At 58.7% G+C, this 23,925-nt stretch overlaps 1 protein-coding gene across 6 annotated transcripts in view; it reads right to left on the bottom strand.

The window, feature by feature from the left end:
* ADCYAP1R1 (ADCYAP receptor type I) overlaps window positions 1-3,206 on the bottom strand; it is a 41,565-nt gene extending 38,359 nt beyond the window's left edge. For 2 of the 6 annotated variants that reach the window (XM_084896888.1, XM_084896889.1), the window contains exon 1: window positions 2,609-3,206. The gene's annotated coding sequence lies outside the window, so the exon portion shown is untranslated. The remainder of the gene's footprint in view (window positions 1-2,608) is intronic. The other 4 variants (XM_084896891.1, XM_084896892.1, XM_084896890.1 and 1 more) reach the window with 4 other exon arrangements.
* Between the last annotated feature and the right edge of the window lie 20,719 nt (window positions 3,207-23,925).

Genomic DNA, 23,925 nt, shown 5'->3' with positions numbered 1-23,925 from the left:
ACACAGCGGTGCCCATTTGTTTCCCTGTCATTGGTGGCTGCCTCTACGCTGCCACCGCAGAACCGAGCGGCTGTGACAGCGTGTGGCCAGCAGAGCCTCAAACACGGACGACCCGGCCCTTTGCAGAAAGGTCGCCGGCCCCTGTCCTCGTCTCGTGCCACACGCACTTCCTGCGTCTGCTCCCTTGCATTAGGAACGATAATGGGCTTGCATTAGGATTCCTATGACAGTTCTTTGGCAACCATCGGGGTCCCAGGTACATGGAGAGCTGAGGGTGTGTGCCCCTTTGTCCCTTTGTCTTCCTGCTGCCGCGTGTTCCGTGCCAGCGCTCTGGCAGGTGTCACGGGAAGCCTGTGTGCTTCCCCGGCTGTGTGTCACCCCCTCTGTGTGTGTCACTGCGGGGGAGGCTGTCACCATGGGCCTGTGACGGCATGTGCCTGTGACGGCATCCAGGGCCCGGTGCAAACACATCGCAGTTGATTTGCTGCCTGCGTGCTGCCTGGCAGCTGCACCACTAGGCCCAGCCGTTCGGGCTCCGGGCTCGGATTCCTCCGCCCTCCCCGAGTAGAACACCCCGAGGCAGCCCCGTCCGGGCCACCGGACTTCGGCTCACACACCTCCTGGGCGAGAACCCCGCTGTCCCGCAGGGGTGGGGGTCATGCTGGGTACTGCGCTGAGCCTGGCTCTGCCCTCTGGCCGATGGCGCGGGGTGTCTGTCCTCTCCTCCGCCCCGGCCAGCCCTTGGTCAAGGAAACCTTCCCCCCCCCCCGCCCCCGGGGAGGCCAGAGGCCTGAGGCCGTGTCCCCAGAAAGAAAGCCACCTGAGCGCCTGCCTCTCCGAGCCTCTCAGTTCCACACGATGGTAGCCACTCATTTTGTGTGTTTGCTTATTCGACACAAATGGAGAGAGTACCCCAAAGTAGGGGCATGGCCGAGAGGGTGGTCGCAGGAGAAAAAATGGGTCCTGAAGCTTTCAATTTTAGCCAGATTAGCCCTGAGAATGCAGAAAAGGGTCCTTCCAGGGGCTCCCCACAGCCATGTCCCCTCACTGGGAACTGGGGGGCAGACCCCCTGGGTCTTGTCCCAGACGCAGCACCCCAGGTGAACTGCCCATGGTGGGGAGGCAGGGATGGGCTGCCTCCCCAGTCACCCCCCACACACACTTGTTGATGGATTGGTTGGCAGAGCTGGCCCAGGGCCTGTCTCTAATGTACACGTTCAGATTTCGGCTCATGTCCAGACTGGCACCTCTGCTTGCCCTCTCCAAGGTCAGTGGGGACCAGGAGCCCGATTCATCTGTACCTGTGGGCTCTACCAGCCCAACCCACCTGCACCCAGCACCCAGCTCAGATTGGGGCCTCCTGGGAAAATCCGGGTGCCATTGCTACCTCCCCCCACGCCACCCCACCCCCAGACTCAAATAGTATCGCATCCCCTTCTGAAGCCCACAGCCACTCCAATGCCTCTAGCCTGGCCTTCTGGGTGCTTCTCCGCCTGGGCCCAGCGGCAGCCTCAAGGCAGGCAGCTCTCCACAGATGAGTGTAGCCCCATCCATCCCAAGCCCCCTTCCCCCAGCCCCCCACCGCCCAGGCTGCTCACAGGAAAAGCCGAGTGCCTGGCTTTTTGTGTTTGCCGGCTGCGTGGGCTCCCAGGGCTTTGTGGGGCACTGCGAGGCTGGGGGAGGTGGAGGAAGGGGAGCTGACGCACTTGCATGGAAAGCAGGCACATGGCCTGGAGCATTGGGGAGGGGGGGTGTCTACCCTTCTCCCCCAGCACCTTCCAGAGGAGGCCTGAGCTCCTTCCGGGGGCCAGGCTCCACTCCCCAAAGGCATGTAACACAGAATCAGCTTCTGCAGGGCTCCCTTCCGAGGCCCCAACTCGCCAGGTTAAGCCCCCCTCCTCCCACCCCTGCGCCAGGAACCTGGGCCTTTAACACAGCCGCAGGGGTCTCCGCCAGGCCCGTGTCAGCCTGGGAGGCAGGTGCCCTTCTCCCACAGGCCCCGATGGCATTTCCCAGGGGGCCCCTCCCCAAAGCATCCAGCCCCAGCCCCTCCACGCTGCGGGAAACCGAGAGACAGCAATCCCAAATGTGTCACCACAGCGGGGCATTCTATTCTGGCTCCCAGCCCACCTCCTACCGAGCACATCGCTCGCTCAGCCCTCAAAGCGCCTGGGACCTGCGGCATCCAGCACCCGGGGACCCTCAGCGTCGCCTTCCCCGCTCACGCAGCCAGCGCGTCCTTGTGCCCTGGGCTGGTCCTTATGGTTCTCACAGGTCCCTTTCGGGCCGCAGTGCGTTCCCACCTCAGGTCCTCTCTTCTGGCACCGGAAGGGGAGAAGGGGGCCGGGGAGAGGGGGCGAGAGGTAGCTAGGTGGACCCCACCCCCGAAGGGATCGGTCGCCCCCAGCACAGCCCGGACATTGGGGTGGAGGTGGGGGTGCCAGACTGCCGCCCTGGACCGGAGCAGTGATGGTGGGGGGGGGGGGTTCCTTTTAGATTCGGAGTCTCGCCCCGCGCTGCCCTGGCCCGCTCCGGAGGGGGGGTCCGCAGTCCCCGAGGGGCAAGGATTCTGGGTGTGGAGGCACAGGGGCTTCGGGGCGGGCCTTACCTGCTCCCGGCGGGCCTCGGAGATGCGGGGATGCGGGCTGCGGGTCGGCGGGGCAGACTCCGCGGGGAGGGCGCAGCGGCGATCGCCAGGCGCCGCGCAGGCTGGGAGCGTGTGGCTGCGGAGTGCGCGCCGGTCCCGGGTCCGCGTGCGTGTCCCCGCCGCCCGTGGCCGCGGGCCTGCCCGGAGCGTGTGCGTGTGCGTGTGCGTGTGCGGGGACCGCTCTCCCTGCAGCCGCCGCTGTCACCGCCCGAGCGCGGGGCCCACGCCGTCCCTCCCGCCCCGCGCCGCGCCGCCCAGCCGCTCTGCCTCCGAGAGGAGAGGCGCCGCCTCCGCCGGCTGCGGGCGGGAGGGAGGACGGACCACCGCCCCCCGCGCCGCCCCCCGCGCCGCCCCCCGCGCCGCAGGCCGGGCTGGGGCAGGCCAATGGGCGCCGGGGGAGGGCTCAGGCCGGGAGGGGGAGGTGGGAGGTGGGAGCGGGACCCCGCCCGCTGCAGAGGCACCGGTGGGAGCTGAGAGCTGCACCGCAGACCCTGGAGGACAGGATGTGGGGGCCGCTCCCCCTTTGTTGCTGGGGCTTCCGAGTGGGGCCTTTCCCAGGGTTCACCGCCCTCCTTTTTAGCCTCCCCGTGATATCCAGAGCGTGAAAGCCCTATTCTTTCCCCCTCCCACACCCCCGCGATTCCGTGTCTCCTCCTCCTCCTCCTCCTCCTCCTCCTCCTCCTCCTCCTCCTCCTCCTCCTCCTCCGTGAAGCCTTCCTTACTCTGCAAGTCCTACTCTCCTGGGTCTGCGTCCCCGCAGCCTGGCCTGAAAGATCAGCTGGCTTTGGGGAGCCTGCCTGGATGTCATCAAATGTGATTGATCTCCTGAAGAATCCTCTATGTTTAGAAAAGTGGTAGGGGCACAGAGGGGGAGGGGGGTCCCCCGCAGCTTAAATGAGCCTCTCTGGAGTCAGCCTCCTGGCTCTGGTCCCAAGATCCCGGCTAGCCCGGTAAGCCTGGGCCCCAGGGCTGGATGGCTTTCAGCCTCAGCTTCTTCATGTGCCTTGACATGCCCCATAGGTTTTCCCTGAACTTACTTATCCGCTGGAGAACACATGACTGTGGCTGCTGTCACTGTGATCCTGCTGAACCTCCTCCTGGTACGGATGGGTAAACCGAGGCTTCATCAGGAGAATGAACAGGTCATGCAGCCAGAATCGGTGGTGGAGCCAACTCTTGAGAACCCACTTCCAGACAACGTATTCACCCTCTGCCCACCCCAACCGGCCATCCCTGCTCTGACCCACATGTCAGCATCCCAAGAGCCCCCTACACACACACACACACACACACACACACAGTCACATTCATCTTCTGCAACCAGGCTCTGGCCTTCCCCCTTCACATCAGCTGTTGTCCACCCTCCCCGTGGGCCCAAATCTTGCTCCGGCCGCCTTGCTGAGCAAATGGAAGTCTCAGGAAGAGAGGGGATGTGTGACTGGGGTCTTTCCTCAAGGATCCCCATTCATGTGAGGAAAAGAGGACCGGAAGAGAGAGCAGGAGTCCATGATGGAAACTGAAGGAAGTGCCTGCGGCCCCAGAAAGATGCAGGGAGCTCCCCGGTCCGCATGGTGGGCCGATGGTTTCCTTTTACTGCATCCTGAGCGCTGGCCCCGCTGGTACCCCCACTGCTGGTCACCAGGACTCCCGTGCCTTCCCGTCCAGGAAAGCTTCCTGGTGGAGGAGAGCATCAGTCCTCTACATCCAAAAGAGCGACCCCTCCTGGGAAGAAAAGGGCCTGGTGCTGAGCTAGAGTCAGACAGGCAGCTAGGACTTGCCTCTGGACCAGGCTGGTTGCCCTAACCCCTGGGAGCCTGCTTTCTTCCTTGGGACAGCCCTGGCATTGTGAGGATCAAATGAGAAGAGTGTGAAAGTGCTCTGTAAACTGTGACCGGTCCTTCCTTCCAGGGGAGGGGAGGCTGCAGGGGCCTCAGAGTCGGGAGGGAAACGCGGAGTGAGGAACGCGGGGGGCCCAGAGTGGGAGGCAGGATGGAGACAGTCTTGTATGGCAGGCCCGTCCACCTGGAGCTGTCCATGGGGCTGGAGGCACACCAGCCGTGGCTCTGAGGTTTATACAGTACTCAGTTGCAGGTGTGTTCCCTTTTCCACACTCTGAGTCCCCCAGGCCCCACAGTGGGTCCTGTATCCCATGCACTCTGTCCTGCGTCGCAGATGTATGCCATGGTGTGGGCGGTGAGCAGGCCAGCGCGGGCACGCCTTCCTGTCTGCCTGGGCAGCCGCCGGCCAGGGCAGAAGCCCAGCCATGCTCTACTCACAGCCTTCCCGTCACCTCGTCTCGCTTTGCTTCACGGCCCTGGCCAGAGGGTGAGAACCTGGCCGAGCACACGCAGGGGGCAGTCAGGGCTCCGGGTACTGCTGTGCGATGTGTGCCCCACACAAGGGGATGTGGCCAAGGGGTGAGTGGGGTTAGAAGTCCAGCTGCTGCTCTGCCCACTGCCCACCAGTCCTGACACGCAGAGTCCACCCAAAAAGGACAGGTTTCTAGTAAGTTCTGGGGGGGGGGCACCTCTCTAATCTCCCCAAGGTTTTATAGAGGCCACCAGTTCTTATATCATAGATGGATCTCACACAAGTCCCACCTCGTGACATCGGCCCACAGAGAAATGAAAATGAGCATCAGAGCTGGGGTCCAGGGGTTTGTCTAAGTCCCTTCCCTGTGGACGGAGTGCCTAAGCCCAAAGGGGCACAGGACCAGCCCTAGGACACCCAGGTCACTCTCGGATTGGTAACTGAAGCCCGCGTCCTGGTGCCCACCTCAGCATTCTCCCTGGTGGGCTGCCCCCCTCCTGCTGGAGTCTGGGCTGGGCTTCCTTGTCCTGGACTACTTTCTGCTATTCCGGGCTTATGGCTGCTCCTTCCAAACAACTGTGGACATACTCCAGCTGCTGCTGTCCCCCCAGACCGGACCAGCCTCCCCCTCTTTGTCCAAGGCAGCCGCCCTTACTCAGTCTGCCTGCCTGGCTTCAGGGCCACTAGAGGCCGAGGGACGAGCCTTGGGAATGGTCTCCCAGAAGGACCCCTTGCGTGCCTCCTCCCTCCTCAGCAGCTCTCCCTCCCCCGAGGTGCTCACTGCCTCAGCTCCTTCCACAGCCAGCCAGCCAGCCAGGCGGGCAGCAGCTTAAAAACATGGGTTTTAATCCAATTTGCCGAGACCTGGCTGAGGGAGATAGATGCCAGGCTGCCCTACCCAGCATTCATCTCTCCTGAACAGCAGCGCCCTGGGAGGTCTGGCCGGCCCACCCCCCCAATCCAGCCCTCGCCCCGCTCAGGCAGGAGCAGCGCCTTCCATGACATAGCGGTGTCTCCCAGGAGGAGCCGACACTAGGTGTTTACGGCAAAGAGCTGACCGTTTGCCAAATGCTCACCGTGTCTAGGCCCGGTGGTTCTCACCCTTCCTAGTGTTGTAGGACCCCTGGGGAGCTTTAAACACGTCTCCCTACCCAAGCTCCTTAGACAATCGGTCTGTGGTGAGGCCTGAGCAGAAGTATTTTTTAACGCTCCCCGGGGGATAGTGATGTGCAGCCGGTGTGCAGAAGCGCTGCGGTGGGCCCTCCGCTAACTGCTTTGCATGTGAGCTTCCCCATGCCGCATGCACAGGTGCTCAGGGCCCGAGAGAGGGGTCCTCAGACATGTGGCATCAGAGGAGCATGTTCTATTGTCCCAGGAGCTCTAGAAATGCTGGTGTTTCCCACACCTCCAGGGCATGCAGAGGGCGGGGACTCACCGCCTTCCGTGCATTAGCCTCTGTGGTTCATATCTGGAGAGTGTCACAGTGGCCTTGAGGGCCAGGCTGTGGAGAATGGGTTTCTTGCCACAGAGGAGCAACGTGCTGGGTCACTTCTCACTCACGCCAGTGGGAGCCTGAGGCCTAGAGTGGGCAGCTCTCTGGTTCCTGCCTGCATCCGCTGGCCAGGGCGGCTCCGAGGAGGGAAGTCCCCTGGGAGGCCCGCCGACACAACAGGGCAGAGTCAGGGAGACTTGGAGTGCTGAGCCCCCCGAAGGTGTGTGAGCGCATTGCCCCGTCGATGTCTCCCTTCCCCAGATGCACAGCTGCAGGGACACTCCAGGCGGCAGAGCCTGCCCTACCCCGGGACGGTACCCATTCCAGAAGCAGGAGCCGAGGGTCAGGTGCTCAGATGCCCTGCCTCTCATCCAGGAGGCTGCATCCTCGTCAGAGACACTGCCATCGAGAGCCTCGCTAGGTACCCGTGCACCTGGACCCGGAACCCTGGGGGTGCTCCCAGAAGCCAAGGCAGTGATGTTGGGCTGCCTAGGTCCGTGGTTTTTGAGCTGTGTTCCAGGAGCTCTAGAAATGCCTGCAGCTGCCACCCCACCCCCCACACCAGGAGCCTGGGGAACAGGAGGAAGGGAGACCCAACTTCAGACCCTCAGAGCTGGGGAGTCCTGTTCTGCCCGCCCCCTCCCCAGGGTGTGACGATGGGTAAGGATGAGCAAGGGAAGGACTTTGTGCGAGTAAGGGAGGTGGGATCAGGGGTTTGACACCCTAAATTCTGAGTGTTGACCGGACTGGTGAGCACCCCATTGCACAGATGAAGCAAATGAGGCTCAGAGAGCAGAAACGATTGTCTCCAAGTGAACAGGCTGACTGTGGCAGAGTCCGGGCCGCGTCCCCGGTCTCTGGGCTTTTTAGACCTGTGCCCCCTGCCCTGAACCGTGATAACTCTTAGGAGAAAAGACACGCTTCCAGGGAGTTGAGAAGAGTGGGGATGGGGTGGCAAAGCTTGGAGCAAAGGTGGGAGATGCGTGAGAAGATCCCCACACCCTCAGCCTCCGCACCTACGTGCAGCAATGCCCACGTGCAGCCTCGGGGCTCGATCAGCATACACCGGCTCTGCATAGTTACTGCCGTCCATGAGTCTACTCCGCACCTACACACATGCCTTTCTGTCCCACACGGTGCCCAGAGGTACACTCACAGAGGGAGTGAGCACGCCCCCCCCCCCCCCCCCCCCGCCCTGCACACAGGGCGCCATTCACAGCTCTGCAGCACAAAGCCATGTCTTCTCCAGCAGACAGGCGGCTTCTCTCTGGCAGCACCGCAGGAGGCAGTGGGCCTCTCCGCAGAGGCAAAGCTCCCTCCCTGTCAGGCGGCTCCCATCACAGGGACACCCCCCCCCCCCTTCAGCCTGCGGAGTCCCCTCCCCAAGGCCCCAACTGCTTGCCCCTGGGAGCTGGATACCCTGCAGGCAGCCTGGTAGGAGGAGCATGCATGATCTCCATCCTCATCTCCAACTCTGCTCCATCCATGGGGCTTCCGGTCTTCTCCGCCCACCCCCATCCTCAGCACACTCTGGGCGGAGTGCTCTGGGGCCTGTGGAAAGGACCCTTTTGGGCATCCTACAAACAGGCCCCATGGTTAAGGTGACCAAACGTCCGCTTTTGGCACCAAAAGCGGGACGTCTGGTCACCTTACCCATGGTGTGTGTTCAAGAGCCACAGCTCACATGCCCTGCCTCTGATTATTAGGGTCTTGGTCACTGCCCTCCACCTGGCCCCAGCTCCCATTGGGGTAGGTGCCTGCACCCCTAGGCCTGCCCTCTCCTCCCCCGGCAGGTCTCACAGTCAAGTCCCACTTGCTCCAGTGTCTGGACGTGGCTGCCTTGAAAATGACAGTGCACGGGCCCCCAAGTCCTGGCTGTCACGCAGGGCCCCTGCCAGCACGGAGGTGTGGAAATTACAGATAATTCGTGTGGGAGGCGGCAGCAAGCACGAGGCAGGTGCTTCCCATCAAAGCAGCTCAGGATAATAGGGGGCCTGAAACCGGCTGAGCCCTGACTCAGAGTCACAGTCGTGCAAACAATGGTGCTGATAATTACATTAAAAGTAGGGCAAATAGGATGTTCTTTGACAGCCAGCTTTGGGAGCAGGTTGGGGGTGACGAGACAATCTTTTGCCACCACCGCGGGTGGGATCACTATCTGTGAGGGATTCACCTGGCTCATGGGGGAGGGGGGCTCCAGCCCTGAGCAGGGGATGGGGAGATAGCCGGAGATGATGAGATGGGGTTGATCCGGGGGCTGGTGCTCACACACATTGGCTCGCGGGCAGGGTTTGTAGTCACGTGCCTATTGCTGTGGACCAACTCACCACCAGCTTAGCTGGAAACGAGGCACGTGGATGAGCTCAGTTTCCCCAGAGCAGGAGTGTGTCACAAGACTGAAACCAAAGTGTGTCAGCTGGGCCTGGGGTCTCGTTTGAGGCTTGGGGTCTTCAGGTGGTAGCAAAGTCTGTCCCTCGAATCCACCACGTGGCCCTTCACCTCCCCAAGGCCAATGCAGGGGCTGCTGCCTCTTTAAGCTCTGGACCCTCTGGAAAGGGCTCATCGGATAGGCTCAAGTTTGGCAGATTTAGAGGGACCCCACCAGGGACTTTAGTAACAGCGGCAAAGACCCTTCCCTCGGCCACGTAACTAGCCTCACTGGGAACGTAAAAGCCCTTTCTCTGCATGGGTCCTGGTCATGTGCAAGGAGAGGGGCTTGCATGGGCTTGTGCACCCAAAGGCAGGAACCTTGGGCCTTGAACTCTGCTCCCTGCAGTCCCCATCACCTGGAGCAGCGGTCGGCAAACTGCGGCTTTGGTCGTGAGCTGCTCTGTTGACTAATGAGTTTGCCGACCACCGACCTAGACTCTCGCTTCCAATAATTACAGGCTGTTGTTGTTCTTTGTGATTAAGCCCCTATCCCAGTGGTAAGCAAACTCATTGTCCACAGAGTGGCAAACAGAGGCTTTGCCGACCACTGATAGAGACTGGAAGGTGAGGGTTGGCATGGGGGCAGCCAAGTGACCAAAGCTCCCTGAGGTCCGAGCCTGTGTCAGTCTGTTCCATCCCGGTGCTTGGCAAGAAGCTTGGGAAATACTGATTGGTTGAAAAAGTGAGTCACCTACTCTGGCCTCCATTGTCCGGTGGGGAAGGCGAGGCCGGAGGGAGGGAAGGAATGTGTCAGGCCACCCCAGGCAGCAGGTGACGGGTGGAAACAGTTACGACGCTGCCTTGAGCACTGAGTGTATCCAGGCACCTTGCTGGGCTCTTTCACTAGCTCCCCGGTGTTCCTGGAGCCGAGTGCTGAGGGGTTGTGATTATCTCAGGTCTACAGAGGAAGAGACCCTGTCTTAAAGGGGCAGTAACGTGCCCGAAGGTGCTGCGGCTCAATGGCAAAGCCAGGAGTCTCACCCACTCCGCTTGATCCCCGCGTCCCTGATGCTCCCTTTCTCCGCTGTGTGCATGGCCGAGTCTGCAGGCAGAACAGACAGAAAGCAGCATCAAAAGGCCTGTGTGCCCATGTACCCATGGCCAAGGCTGCTTGGCCGCCGCTGCCATCCCGCCCAGGGGGTGAAGTCATCACTGTTTCACACTGGGCCTTGGGATGGGGAGGCGTCGCTCATCGCTCACAATTAGCCAGCGATGGTCCCGTCACCCAGACTGTCTCTTCTAGCTCTTTCTTGTGTGTCCTGAGGACACTTCTCTGCAAAGGAGGGGGGCCATCTGTGTGGCGAGGGAGAGAGGACACAGGGGATCTGTGCGGGCTGGCCAAGGGGTCTTTTATGGCCCCCGAGACAAGCATCCCTCCAAGCCTGGGCCTTCCACAAGGTCCCCAACGAAAGCCTTTCCCAGGAAGCCCCCGAGCACAGAGAACACTGGTCCTCCGTGCCGGGAGATGGCATGTGAGCTTCCCCATGCCGCATGCGCCAGTGCCCAGGGCCTGGGAGAGGGGCCCTCAGACACCACCCTCAGGCTGTAACATCATAGGAGCCTGTTCTATTGTCCCCCGGAGCTATAGAAATGCTGGTGTTTTCTACACGCTCCAGGGCATGCAGAGGGTGGGGACCACTGCCTCACGTGCATTAGCCTCCATCATTCACATCTGGGGAGTGTCACAGTGGGCCTTGAGGGCCAGGCTGTGGAGAATGGGTTTCTTGTGCTGGGTCGTTCTGCCTAGATGTGCGCATGCATCACACCCTGGCCTTCTGCAAGTCTCTGGTTCGGTGTCCCCGCCTGCCCTGAGGGACAGCCCCTCACAGCATCACTCTCCATCTCCTTCCCCTGCATCACAGCAGTGGCTCGGTGTAGATTTTGGAGCCAGCCTGCTGGGTTCAAGTCCCCGCTCTGCCACTAGGAGAAGGTATTTAACCTGCTGCGCCTGTGTCCCCACCTAGAAAGTGGGACCACACAGCAGCACCTACGGTTTAACACTAACAAAGCGCAAGTCAGTTCATCCACGTAAATAAAGCCTTAGGACGGAGCTGAACACAGAGCGAGTGCAATAACGGGCGAATTATTCCTTGGTTCGCTCTTTCTCTTTAACGCACCCATCGCTCTCTGACAGGTCCCCGGCATGTGTCTGTGTGCTCCATATTTGTCTCCCCACGAGAATGGAAGCTGCGTGGGGGCAGGGACTTTCTTTGCCACGGCTCCATCCACAGCACCCGGAGGGCTGGCCGGTGCCGACTCCCAGAGTGGCTCCCGGGCAGCAGTGTCCGCTTCCCTGTGCCTCTCGGGCAGAGAAAGAAAATGAAAGTGCAGCGTCTGTGTCCTCATCGCCTTCTAACCTCCGTCACCCTGATGCGTGACCACGGGCCATTTCTGGACCCACAGACCCCTCTGGAACACAATAACCAAGTTCTAGGCTACAATTCAATGGTCCGAGGCCCGTATCAGAGAACCCTGGCATCCTCCAATATGCATGGACTCCGGGACTCACAGAATTCCAGAACGGAACGTGGGAATCTCTGCTAGGACCCTGGAACCTTGGGAAGGAGGCCGGAATTCCCAAGGAGGCTCTCAGAACCGGGCCATTGGGAGACTCTGGTGAGACCGGCTGGCTGGCTTCACTGGCTTCTCTGCAGCCATAAACACACAAGTGGCGCGGGTGCTGGCAGGGGAGGGGCAGGGAGAGGGGCCAGGAGGCGGTGGGAAAGGGCTCCCAGGGAGGGTTGCTAGGCACTGGGCTGGCCCAGACAATGTGGCTGCTGGGTAGGTAGAGCTGAGGGCTGCATCCCAATTGGGAGATGGAGGGGGAGGGGTTGAGCCAGGAAGGAGGGCTTTGGGGCAGCATGCAGGCTGTAAATCCATTACAGCTAGCCACCCAGCTGCCAGGGCTGGCTGGGCACCAGGCCTGGCGGTAGCCTCTCCTCCAATGGCGGCCTCAGACTGCAGAGGACTTTGAATTGGAAGCTACTCACCCAGTTCTGAAGTCCACAGCTCAGAGCAGGAGTGTGGCTATGTCCTTGAACCCCAGGGACCCGGGCTAAGAGGAGGTGGTGGCAAGGGGTGAGAGGATGAGAAATCACTCAGGAAAACTGGATGACCCAGGGCAAAAGGGGTACTTGGTTAGATATTTTGGACATAAAGAGGTTCGATTAGTGGACACCTGGCACTATTTCTACCTTGAGAATACTCAGCCACAGCCAGCGCTCTGACCCAGGCTGGACAGGAACGCTGACCTTGACTCGAATTAGCCTCTAATCCCAGTCTCACAGCAAGCCCTGCCCCAGGCACAGACTGACCTCTAACCTCTAACCCTAACCCGAGACCAAGCCCTGATCCCAGCTACTGGTTTCTCCGAACAATGCTTAATGAGCCCACAGAAAATAGGATTCCCATCAGAGAATCCAAAAGGCCTCCAGGAGTCCTTAAAATGGGGAATGGAGCCGCTTGTCTAGGGATACGCATAGCTACAGAGACCTGACAGCCCCGTCTCAGAGCCCAGCACAAGCTGACGCTCCCTCGCTGGCGTGGAAGGTCTCCGCCCAGGAGCAGGTCTGCTGCACCCCGAGCTCTTTCCACCGTGAGAGAGAATTGGAAGGCGGTGGTGGACCGCAGGGGAGCCGGACCCAGAGTCAGGACGCTGGTGGTGGTGGAGACGCTGACCGTGGGGAGAGAGCTGAGTGACTACAAGGAGGCCCTGGACGGGTGGGAGGTGGAGATGGCCGTGGGGATGTTGGGCTCAATGACTGACAGAAGGAGATGGCGATACCAGTGAATTCCCAAAGCCTGTGCAGCTGCGGGAAGAGAACTTTCCTTCTTGTCCCTCCCCTGCACCGCTTTCCTCCTCTCTGCCACCCACCATCTTGGCTCTGCCTCGGCTGGTGTGTTTTGGAGTAGTCCATCGTTTTTCCTCAATGAACCTGAAGCTTTTCAAGGAGGAACTCTGGAACCATCCAAACAGCAAATACATCTGAGGGTCTGTGTGCTCCCTGCGTCTCCTCCCGGCATCTCCACGGCGGAGGGGCAGCGGCTTCTTCCCACCAACACGAGAGCTGCAGGCTTCCCATCAGGCACTGGACACCGGACACACACACTGCTCACTCCTCGGAAGGTCAAGGGGGTCCCGTCTGGAGAGGACAGGTGGACCCACAGGCCTCTCGGAGCTGCAGCACCTGGACGGAGGAGGGATAAGCCATCGCTGGTGTGCCGTGTGCTGGGCCGCATGCCATGTGGCCCATTTGGGAAGGTCACAGGGAAAGACCCTCCAACCCCCAGCAGTCTTCCTTGATCCGTGAGAAGCAGGAATATACACAGCAGGGAGCCCTTGTCTGATGTGAGGGACCCGCCTTCCACCTGCATCACAACAGTTTCTGGCCGGGATTTCTGCCTCGTGGGTCCACACCCATTTCTTTTTCTTTTTTCTTTTCTTTTTTTTTGAAATATATTTTATTGATTTTTTACAGAAAGGAAGGGAGAGGGACAGAGAGTTAGAAACATCGATGAGAGAGAGACATCGATCAGCTGCCTTCTGCACACTCCCCACTGGGTTGTGCCCGCAACCAAGGCACATCCCTTGACCGGAATCAAACCTGGGACCCTTCAGTCTGCAGGCAAAGCTCCATCCACTGAACCAAACCGGTTTTGGCACCCACACCCATTTCTCAAGGAGGGCAGCTGTGGGCATTTGGGTCTGGATACTTCTTTACTGCCAGGCCGCCCCGAAGGATGCAAACCATTAAGCATCCTTCGTTTAGCCTCCAGTTCTAAGTGCCAATAGTGTTGCCTGTTGTTGTGACATTAGAAACAGTCACACGCGTTTCCAACTCTGCCCACTCCCCAACCCCTTGAGAGCTATCCGGAGGATTTTCCACACAGGACTGGCAGAGGACATGGCCTCACATGTGTTCATCCAACATCATCCCGCCACCCACCTCCAGGCCAGATGAGAGAAAGCAAGGAGGTGAAAGGAAAACTATTCAGGATACATTTGTGGGGGCTCCCAAGGGAAGGCAGGTGCTTCCCTGACCTCGGTCAAGTGGAGAGACTCATGTGGAGAGCTTGGCAATTCTCCCTGAAATTGGGTGACACCAAGATTGGCAGCTGCCTGCACAGGCATGTCCCCGCATGGGGTGTAGGAAGAACTAGACCAAGAGATTAGTGCTGTTTGCAGAGGGTGCAGAGCCCTCAAGAGTATTAAGAGAGGATATTAGACGGGATCATGCAGGAAACAGGAGGCAGCACGGCTCGGAGGCGGGGAGACCACTGAGAGGCCTGTGATCTTGAGGACAGGACGGGTGAGGAAGGCTGAGCTGAACTGAGGCAGTGGCAACACATAGAATGGGAGGGGGAGGGAAGGGGGAAGATCTGAGAAGAAAATCAGATAAATGAATGGAAACTGTTTTTGAAAACTCCAAGAGAAGGACCCATAAGGGAAGTTTTATAATCGTTGTCATTCCATTACAGAATATGTAGCTCAGTGGTTGAGTGTCAACCCATGAACCAGGAGATCACAGTTCAATTCCCAGACAGCACGCATGCCCGGGGTTTTGGGCTTGATTCCCAGTAGGGGGTATGCAGGAGGCAGCTGATCAATGACTCTCATCATTGATATTTCTATCCCTCTCTCTTCCCTCCCTTTCTCTGAAATCAATAAAAACATATTTAAAAATATATATGTAGCCGAAGCCGGTTTGGCTCAGTGGTAGAGCGTCGGTCTGCGGACTGAAAGGTCCCAGGTTCGATTCTGGTCAAGGGCATGTACATTGGTTGGGGGCGCATCCCCAGTGGGGGGGTGTGCAAGAGGCAGCTGGTCGATGTTTCTCTCTCATCAACATTTCTAGCTCTCTATCTCTCTCCCTTCCTCTCTGTAAAAAATCAATAAAATATATTTTAAAATATATATATGTAATACCCTCCAGAGAAGAAATATACTGAGTGCCATTATCAGTCATCACCAGTTTAGCATGAATTAGCTGATTCATCCATGAAACAGTGGAAATGTAGCAAAAACAGGGTTCTAAAGCAGCTGGTGGGGAGAGGGGAGAGGAAAGTGAAAGACCTGGGTGGGAGCAATCTGGACACATTCCAGAGGAGAGGATGCAGGCGAGACAGAGACAGGGATGGATGTCAGACACACAGCTCTGCCGGGGAGTCTGGAGGTCTGAGCTGAAGTCTCTATCTAGTCTAGAATCCACCAGCCCTGGGATCCTGGCAAGTCACCTCAGGGTCATCCGTGACTCACAGCTAATACTATTTCTCACACAGGGTCAAGCTTCTAAACTGCCAAGCTCTGTGAAGGGCTAGGATTCCATCAGGCTGCTGAAAATTAATCTTGGGAGTGATTACCCATCATCTTTTACTGAAATGGGCAGCCAGCCCATCCGTGGCCTGTCTTCTTAAAATTAGTTTTGTCTCTTCCGAGGAAAACATGATGGGTCATAATAGATAGAAAAGGAGAAGAATGAGAGAAGGGTGGAGAGAAGTAGCACTGCCAAGAAGTGTCATATCCACCAGAAACCCCTTATGAGCCTCAGTTTCCCCACCCACCCAATGGAGTGACAGTAGGTAGCCTTGATATTACAAGGAGATAATCCCACGCCTCCAAGCGTTTCTAAGCCAAGGGGCTGTGGTCCTCCTCCTTTTTGCCACTCAGGAGCTGTGATCTTGTTTGTAACTTTTGGGTGCCTCAGTTTCTCCAGCTGTAAAGTGTGAAGAATAACGGCCGTAGGGTTGTTGAGGAGACGTGTTGAAGGAGTGCCTAGGATGGTGTCCAGCATGAGTGGGTGTTCTACACACAGCAGCTATGGTTCCCTGCTGCTCCCACCACCAGCGTTACCCATCTCCACAGGGCCCGGCATCCAGCAGACAGCCCACCCGTGCTTGCTGGGCTGGGCTGCTTGTGGGTGGGGAGCGTGGGGAGCAGTGTGCCCTGTCACGCAGGTGGGGGGAGCAGATTCCAGCCCTCCGGAGCTCACCTACTTGCTACTCAGAACCCCAGCTTCCCAGACAGTCCAAAGGGCTTGAAGGGGCCCTTCCAAGAGCAGAACTCAGCACGGAGAACCAGAGCTGGGGGTCCTCTGGTAGTGCCTCTCCAGTTCCTCTCAGGATGCGCAATCTACCCCCAACTAGCTGCCATTCTGGTGGCTTTGACCCATGATGACCTTGGGCCAGATCGAGAATCCAATGTCCGTTGATTCAAACCTGCTTCACACCCAGCCCCGTGTTCCAACACTGAACTCGGGATCCTGCTCCAGCCTGCAGCCCCGCCCATGGCTCCCTCTCCACAAATGGTACCTCATCCATCTTCTTGCTGAGCCAGAAACTTGGGAGTCCCTCTTCACCCTTCCTCATCCCTCACGGTTCCCCTGGGCAACGAGCACTCAGTGAGGGAGGACCTCCTGTGGTCCAGGCACCGTGCCAAGCACTGGGGTTGCGATGGTCCCTGCCTCGTGGAGCTTGCAGTCAGATGGGGTGCCAGAAGTTAAGCAATCACCGCACAAAGAGCATCCTCCAACCTGTGGTGTTGAAATAAAAGAATAGGGTACCATAAATCTATGTAACGAGAGGCCTGATCTCATCCCAGGGGTCAGGAAGTTTTCTAGAGAAACAGCCCATTTATCTCAGATCGGAATGGACTGGGAATGGGGGCGGGGGCTGAAAGTAGGGAATATTGCAGCAGTGAAAGCAACAAGAGCAAAGGCCATAAGTCCAGTTGGAGACACCTGCACTCTGCCCACGGGCCTCAGACTAGTATGGCTGGAGGACAGCAGGGACAGAGGCTTGATTTGAGGCCAGAGGGCCAGGTCAGGGGGTTGAGGACCTTGGGGGTCCACCAAGGCCCCGGAGCTTTATCCTAAGAGCAATAGGAAGCCGCTGAGCAGATGGTCAGGTCTTATTAGCATTTAAATAATAACATCCCTGATGCAGAGAAAAATAAACAGGCTGGAGGATGTGGGGAGACCTGTTGCATAAGCTGTTGCAGTGGATGAGGCACAGAAGTGGGCGAATTGGAAATTCAATAGGACTACATTTCCCAGCGTCCCTTGCAGTCAGGTGTGTGCCTAGTTGGGTCTATGGGACATGAGTAGATGTGATGTGAACAGCATCCAGTTTGTGCCTCTAAAAGGAGGAGCATGACCTCTTTGCTCCTCCCTGGAAGGAACTGGAGGAACCATCTTTGACAGAGAGAGGAAAGCTGCTTATGCAGGAGAGCAAAGGCACTCGATGACTAAGGAGCCTGCCCCCTCCCCAGTGACTATGGAGCTGCCACACCAGCCCTGAGTTGCCTGCCCAGCCTTCCATGTGAGAAGGAGAATAGACAGAAAGCCGGGGGCTAGAGAGGCAGGGCTACCCTAGGTGGCTGGCTTATCTGGTCAGGTTCCCTCAGACAGGGAGCCCTGGGGAAAAGCAGGCTTCAAGGTGGAGTGAGGTAGGGGTTGACTTGACCTGGGCAAGCTGAGTCTGAGGCACCCTAAGAGGAAGCAAGCAGAGAGGCCTAGGGAGCAGGTGGGGAGCTGAGAAGAGAAGTCAGAGTGGAAGTGTGATCAGAGGGCGAGTCAGTTCTTAGCCCCACCTGCATGCGAACTTTGAGCCAATTCTCAGCCTGGGCCCAACCCCAGGCACTCTGACCTGTTGGTCTGGGCCAGGGCCGGCCATCGGCCATCGGTATTCTCCTAGCTCCGCAGGTGGTTCTCATGTGCAGCCCGGGACCGGAGCCACTGGCGTGGATGGTAGTAATTGAAACCGGATGGGAGTAATTGAAACCGTGGGAGTGCGTGAGGGCCTGCGGAAGGAGTATAGAGTGAGAAAAGGATGGCTCTTCAGGTTCCATCAATGGCAGTCCCTTTCACACCTCCTGGGCCCCCGCTGGGAGGCGAGAAGAGCCAAGCCAGTGTAACACATAGCAACTGCCCAGCCATCCCCATCACGATAGTCCTCTCGGATGTGACAGGGCTCTGGGGTGACAAGCTCGCTCCCCTTCCTGCCTCCCTCCCTCCTGCCCACCACTCAGGAAGCTGCTAGGCCTGCACAGCTGAACTGGCCAGAGGCTGCTAGGGATGGGGCTCCAGCTGACCCCGCCCCCCATTCCCGGAAGAAGCCCTGCCCAGGGCAACACCACCAGGCTGTCACTGCAGCGGGTGGCACTGGCTGCCGTAGAGCCCTGGGCACCATTAGTTGAGGCTCCTGAGAGTGCTGGCACCAGGATAAAGCTCTACTAACGTCTGTTGCATAAATGATCCCTGAAAGGGACCTTAAGCGGTCCACCCCCTCCTTGTGCAGACTGAGCAGGGGAGTCCCTGAGAGCCCCAGTAACCCGCGGGGGCTGGAAGCAGGGGTGTGGTTCCCTCTTGTCCCTGCAGGGGGCTGTTCCCTCACATGGTGCACCCTGGCAGCTTCCCGCCAGGACATGCTCTTTCTCAGCTGCTGCCAACAACCCCCCGCTAGGTGTTAGCCTTGGACAACCGCCTGCAGGCTGCCCCCTGCCAAGGACGCCTGGTGATCCCGCGGCCAGGTGGCCAGCCGCGCAGGCCGGAAGGCAAGCACTGCGGTTTGGAATCTCAGACAGAGGCCCTCCGCGTTAACACCACCCCCTCCGGCCACTCTCCCCCTTCCCCTCCGGGGTGTGAACAGAGACCAGCAGATCCAGCGAGTGGCAGAAGCCGAGGCAATCCGATTGCAGAAATCTATGAAAAAGAATGGATTTTCTTACTGCGCTCAGAGTCTTTAATTTCCTGTGTTTGCCCCCAAAGGGCTTTTTCATCGACAAAGCACTTTGTTCTGCGGGCAGCGAGGTTGCAGAGAAGCTGCTGACGGAGAGATTAGCGGTCGGGGACGCGCCGGGGCTGGCGGCTGGGTGGCGGCTGGGTGACAGCTCGCTCGCAGGAAGGGCAGGGGAGCCAAGCAGCCTGGGCCAGGGGCTGGGAGGAAGGCACAGTGGCCAAGAGTGGGCTGCGGAGCACAGGAGCCAGGCCTGCCGGGCTTCAGGAGCCAGGTGCGGGCCAGCGAGTTGCCAAGCCAGAGACAGGTGTTCCGGAGAACAGATTCCTGGAGACAGATATTACAGATCAGCTGAGAGAGGCAGGGATTTAGGGGTGGGGGCCAGCTGGAGGCCTCCAGCACCAGAGGCAGGACCTTGAGGAGTCAGATCAGAGTCTCTGGCCGCCTCTCCCTGTGTGTCCTGACCTCCAACGCTGTCAGGGCCCTGGACTGAAATCTGTGGCTCCTCCATGGAGGGGAAATGTGTCTCTTGGGTGAAGCAGCCTGGGGAAGACAGTTTATGAGAGGATGTGGTGGTTGGGGGGGGGGGGGGAAAGAAGCACTCTGCCTTTAAGCAGAGGAGGGGTGTAGGAGGGGGGCTGCTCAGGTTAGCTACAAAGAACTGCAGCCTCACGTTGAAGCGGTGAGGATTGCAGTCAGACATAAGGCAGGACTTCCTGGCTCCCAAATGAAATGAGCTTCCCACCCCCCAGGGCCTTCCTCTCACCTCAGCTGGGACCACTAGACCGGGTTCCATCAGCAGTGCCTAGTGCCTGGGGCTTAGCAGACTCAGTGTGAATCTGGCCAGCCACCAGGCTCTGGCCCAGGGTGAGCCCAGCCCTCCTGCCTTGGGCCAGTGAGTTCTCCTGCTGTCTTGCTGGGAGGGGCGGGGAGGCTCAGGGCTCTGAGTCTGAAAACTGACCACGCCCTCATCTTAGATTCCTTCTTCTCCTGCCTAGTTTTCCTGCCTGCCTCACTGGCTGCTCTCTCTCTCTCAGCCTCTCTTTCTGGCTCCTTCTCTGGGGCTCCTCCTCTATGTGTCAGTGTGGTCCAGGGCCCCGTCCCAAGTAACCTTCTCTCCAACGTCAGTGCTCTCTGTAGGTGTTCACTCGCCACCCCATTAAGGCTTTAAATCCTATCTATCAAATGTCTATCTCCAAATACGTCTGCAAACCTAGCTGCCTTCTTTAAAAAAAAAAAAATAGATCCCACACTGGGGATCCAGTTTGCAACCAGGGCACTTGCCCTGACCAGGAATGGAACCGTGACTTCCTCCTGGTTCATAGGTCGACGCTCAACCACTGAACCACATCAGCTGGGCAGAAGCAGCTGTCTTCATTCAGAAGCAGCGGTCCCCAGGACTCTCTCCTCTTTGCACACACACTCCCCCCTGGGCCCCACCTCCCAGGGCTAGCTCCGCCTTCCACATCTCTCTGGACCCAGATGATGGAATGGCCGCCTAAGGAAGGAGTGACTGTAACTAAAGAAAGAACAGCCCACCTACCAAAACCTGCAAATACTAGGACATGCCAAGGGAGAGACTAACCTCGAAACCAGTGGGAGAAGGACCTTCCCAGTGGCATGGAGCCAGGAGCAGAGGGGCTTCTGGTCTGGGAGCAAACGGTTCAGGAGACCCTGTGTAATGACTGTCGGGAGAGAGCGCCTTCCCGTGTCCAGGTGGGGCTGCGGGGCAGCTTTCTGAAGATTGTTCAGCACCCATCCGCAGGCCTCTGACATCGGGCTCTTTTCTCGGGTCTTTAGGGAGTCTGGAGGCCCAGAGATCAGCCCACATCTCTTCAATATGTGGGGAAACTGAGGCCCAGAGTTGGGAGGTTCCAAATGGAGTGTTCTGGAAAGAAGGGGTCGCTGAGAGGGCAGTGTTAGGAGGATGAGGAAGGAGGAGGGCAGCCAGGGACTCTGAGCAACTTTCCCAGGCCCCCCCTCCCTCTCATCCCTCCCCCTCCCGACCCCACGCTGGCTTTGTCTGATTGCTCCCTGTGACAGCTGGGGAGCCTGGGCCTCGCCCTGGCTCCTGCCATCAGCCATCTCTTTGTGGCACTAAAGATGTGTTCGGAGCCAGGTCCTGGCAGCGAGCTTGGCAGGCAGCTCGGCGTTGCCTGGGAGACCACAGAGGAGGAAAGCTGCTCCATGGGGCGGCAAGGCTACCCAGGGGCAGGTGGCCGCTGGTCACAGAGGAGCCCCTCTGGGGGCTGCAGCCTCTATAGCCTTGCAGGAGTCTCCCCTCACCCTTAAGGCAGAAAGAAACACTGAGGTGCAGAGGGGAGGGGTGGAGGGTGAGGTTGAAAGTTGGTCCCGCCTCTCAACAATCATTGGTTGTGGTAGGATGTAGGTCCCACCTATCAACAACCATTGGGTGAGGTTGGAAGTAGGTCCTGTCCCTCAGCAACCATTGGTTGATGTTGGAAGTGGAACCCATACATCACCAACCATTGGGTGAGGTTCAAAGTAAGTCCCTCCCTTCAACAACCATTGGGTGAGGTAGGAAGTGGGTCACGCCCCTCAACTACCATTGGGTGAGGTTGGGAGTAGATCCCGCCCCTCAGCAACTATTGGTTGATGTTGGAAGTGGAACCCACACATCAACAATCATTGGATGAGGTTCAAAGTAAGTCCCTCCCTTCAACAACCATTGGGTGAGGTAGGAAGTGGGTTCCGCCCCTCAACTACCATTGGGTGAGGTTGGAAGTAGGTCCACAAGGCAGGGGACAAATTAATTACAGAAATACAGATCTCTCTGAACAACCCCCACCTTTAGACCCAGGCCTTTTGACTGGTCCCACCTCCTCCTCGCTGCCCATGGCCAATCTAACCTCAAGGACTGAGGGCAGTTGTGTCATCCCAAATCACTTCCCACCCCCTCCGCCTTCCTCCCATTATCAGGAGGCACTGTGTGTCTCTCTCCCAATGCTCAGTCTGTGGGACGGAAATCACAGTGAAGACACTGGCATACACCCCAGGATCCTGGTGACCAAGGCCAGCATCAACAGGGATCCATGGATAAATCGTGTTGGTATCACTTGCCCTGACTCTGTGCAATGAGCATGCTCCACCCATGTGGTGCTCTTCCCTAAACCCCAGTCTATTATGAGGAAAACATCAGAGAATCCAAAAGGCACCCTTCCAAGCACAGGACCATCACTGTGCCGCCCCACACGGCCCAGGGTGGCCCTGAGAGAGGGCGGCTGAAAAGCTTGGAAAAGACAGACAAGAGAATGAAAGCTGGGTCTCGGTAGCATGCTGCTTGCTGAGAGACAGCACCTAAGCCACAAGCAGAGGCTTCGTTTGGCAGCAGATGCCACGAGGCAAAGTAAGGCCTTGGTCAAGGTGTTTACAGCATTCCCAAGGGTTCCCATCCCACACCATTACATGCACCTGAACAGACCTGGGTTACTTGCAGCCTATATATCTGAGGCAAGTGGGGCCACCTGTTCAGACCATAGGTTCAAGCTAACAACTCTAGCTGTTGGATATAATTGTGCTGGGAGGCTCTGCCTTCCAAGCTGGGACATGCACCTGGCCAAGAGAACACCGGATCCTCTCATTAGTCCCGGTCTCGAACCTGTCCAAATGCTGTAGGCCCTCTGCACCCTCCAAGCCCGTCAAGGCCATGAAACACAAGGACGCCTGGGAGACAATACACAGCTGGGGCTAAAAGCAGTGCGGGGTTCTGGGTAGTTCCTCCAACAGAAAAAGACTATAAGTGAAAGACTAGGAAAACACAAGTCTATAGTCCGGTTCAAGCAGGGCACCAGCACTCACTTGTTAGCTGTGTCGGCGCCGGGTTATGGAAGCTGTGACCAACAGGAGAGACTAGCTATGCAAACCTGTGCTCAGGAACCCGGGACTCACTATCTGCATGGGATGGGGAAGGCAGAGGAGTCAGCCCCAGAAGGGGAGGGACAGGGGACAAGCCCCTCCAAGCACAGATCTGATTGGGCCTCTTCCCGTGGAGCAGGGGATGGCTGCACACCTCTCAGCACTGACATTCAGTGTGAATCAGATGGGGACACAGCCAGCCGCTCTCGGCTCACGGAACTGAGCGGTGGAAATTGCCCCCAGGCCTCTCCGCCATGTGGCAAACGGAAATCCCCACCTGCTGGAGGTTGTCATTGTCACCCAGGCAGTGTCTGCTCCTGGGGCTGCCTGCAGCCCTAGGGCCTCCCAGCCGCTGCCTGAGCTGTCAGCCGACTCCCAAACAGGCTGATTATCCCCATCTGGGAAAGCAAAACCTGTCAGCCGCCCGCCCGCGCCTGCGAAGAGGCCTGTCTTCTTAGTGAGCAGTCATCGGAGGAGCTCTCCCGCCCTGATCTGCAGTGGGAAGTGAATAAGCTCCCTGGCTTTCTCCTGACGCAGGGGGCAGGCTTCCACCATCACCTCCTCCTCCGAGAAGCCCTCCGGGCCTAGGCCTACCCTGGCCAGGCTCACCGCAGGCTTCACAGAACCCTCCCAGGCATTGGGCGAGTTTCAGTCCATGTTCTCCTGTGCAGCTTGAGAGCTTCGGCCTGTATTTCCAAAAGGGGCTCTTGGTGGTACTGTGTGTGGCTTCAAAGGAAACGGCTCTGGGGTAGAGGATTGCAGACTCCTGCAGTGAGAATTCTGCTCCTGGTGGGACGGGGAGACCTGGGCAAGGCATGCAGCTTGCCTCTCATGGTTTCCGGCCCCTGCACTGGCCCCTGGGCTCCCTCCACCTGGGATGGCCTCAGCCTCCCTGGCATGCCTCCATGTCTTCAAACCCAGCCAACCCCAGCCAAAGCCCAACCTTCCCCAGCCCCCGGGGCATCTCTATCTGCACCCAGCACGGGGTTCATTTGAGGGGGCATCCTCACCCCCCCCCCTCCCAGCCTGGGAGCTCCCGGGGGCAGGGATGTGTATCCCCGGCACCCAGCCCAGGGCCCAGGCCACGTTCATCTCCGGGGAAGGTGCTGAGTGACGGACAAGGTACGTCTCCTCTGTCCCAGCCTGACCTCACTGCCTGCCTCCATCTGTGTTCACCGCTGGGGCCCTCCTTCCTCCTCCCTTCCAAGCACTGAGAAGGCTCCGTGGGATACCTAACTCAGAGCCCTCCTCCCGGCCTCCTGGGAGGGGAACCAGCCTTCTCTGAACGCCCCCAGAGAGCCGGGTACAGGGACAGCACGGCCCACCGTGACCTGGCCTGACACTCAGCACCACGGGGCGTTTGGAGTCAAGCTCCCCACTTTACAGATGCAAAAGCTGAGGCTCCCAGAAGACACAGGTCCTCAGTGAAAGAGCAAGG

This window comes from Pipistrellus hanaki (assembly GCF_964339955.1).
Source record: "Pipistrellus hanaki genome assembly, chromosome: 10".
Classification (NCBI taxonomy): Eukaryota; Metazoa; Chordata; class Mammalia; order Chiroptera; family Vespertilionidae; genus Pipistrellus; species Pipistrellus hanaki.
The sequence above is the reverse complement of the archived record's forward strand: the minus strand, read 5'-3'. Positions and strand labels throughout refer to the sequence as shown.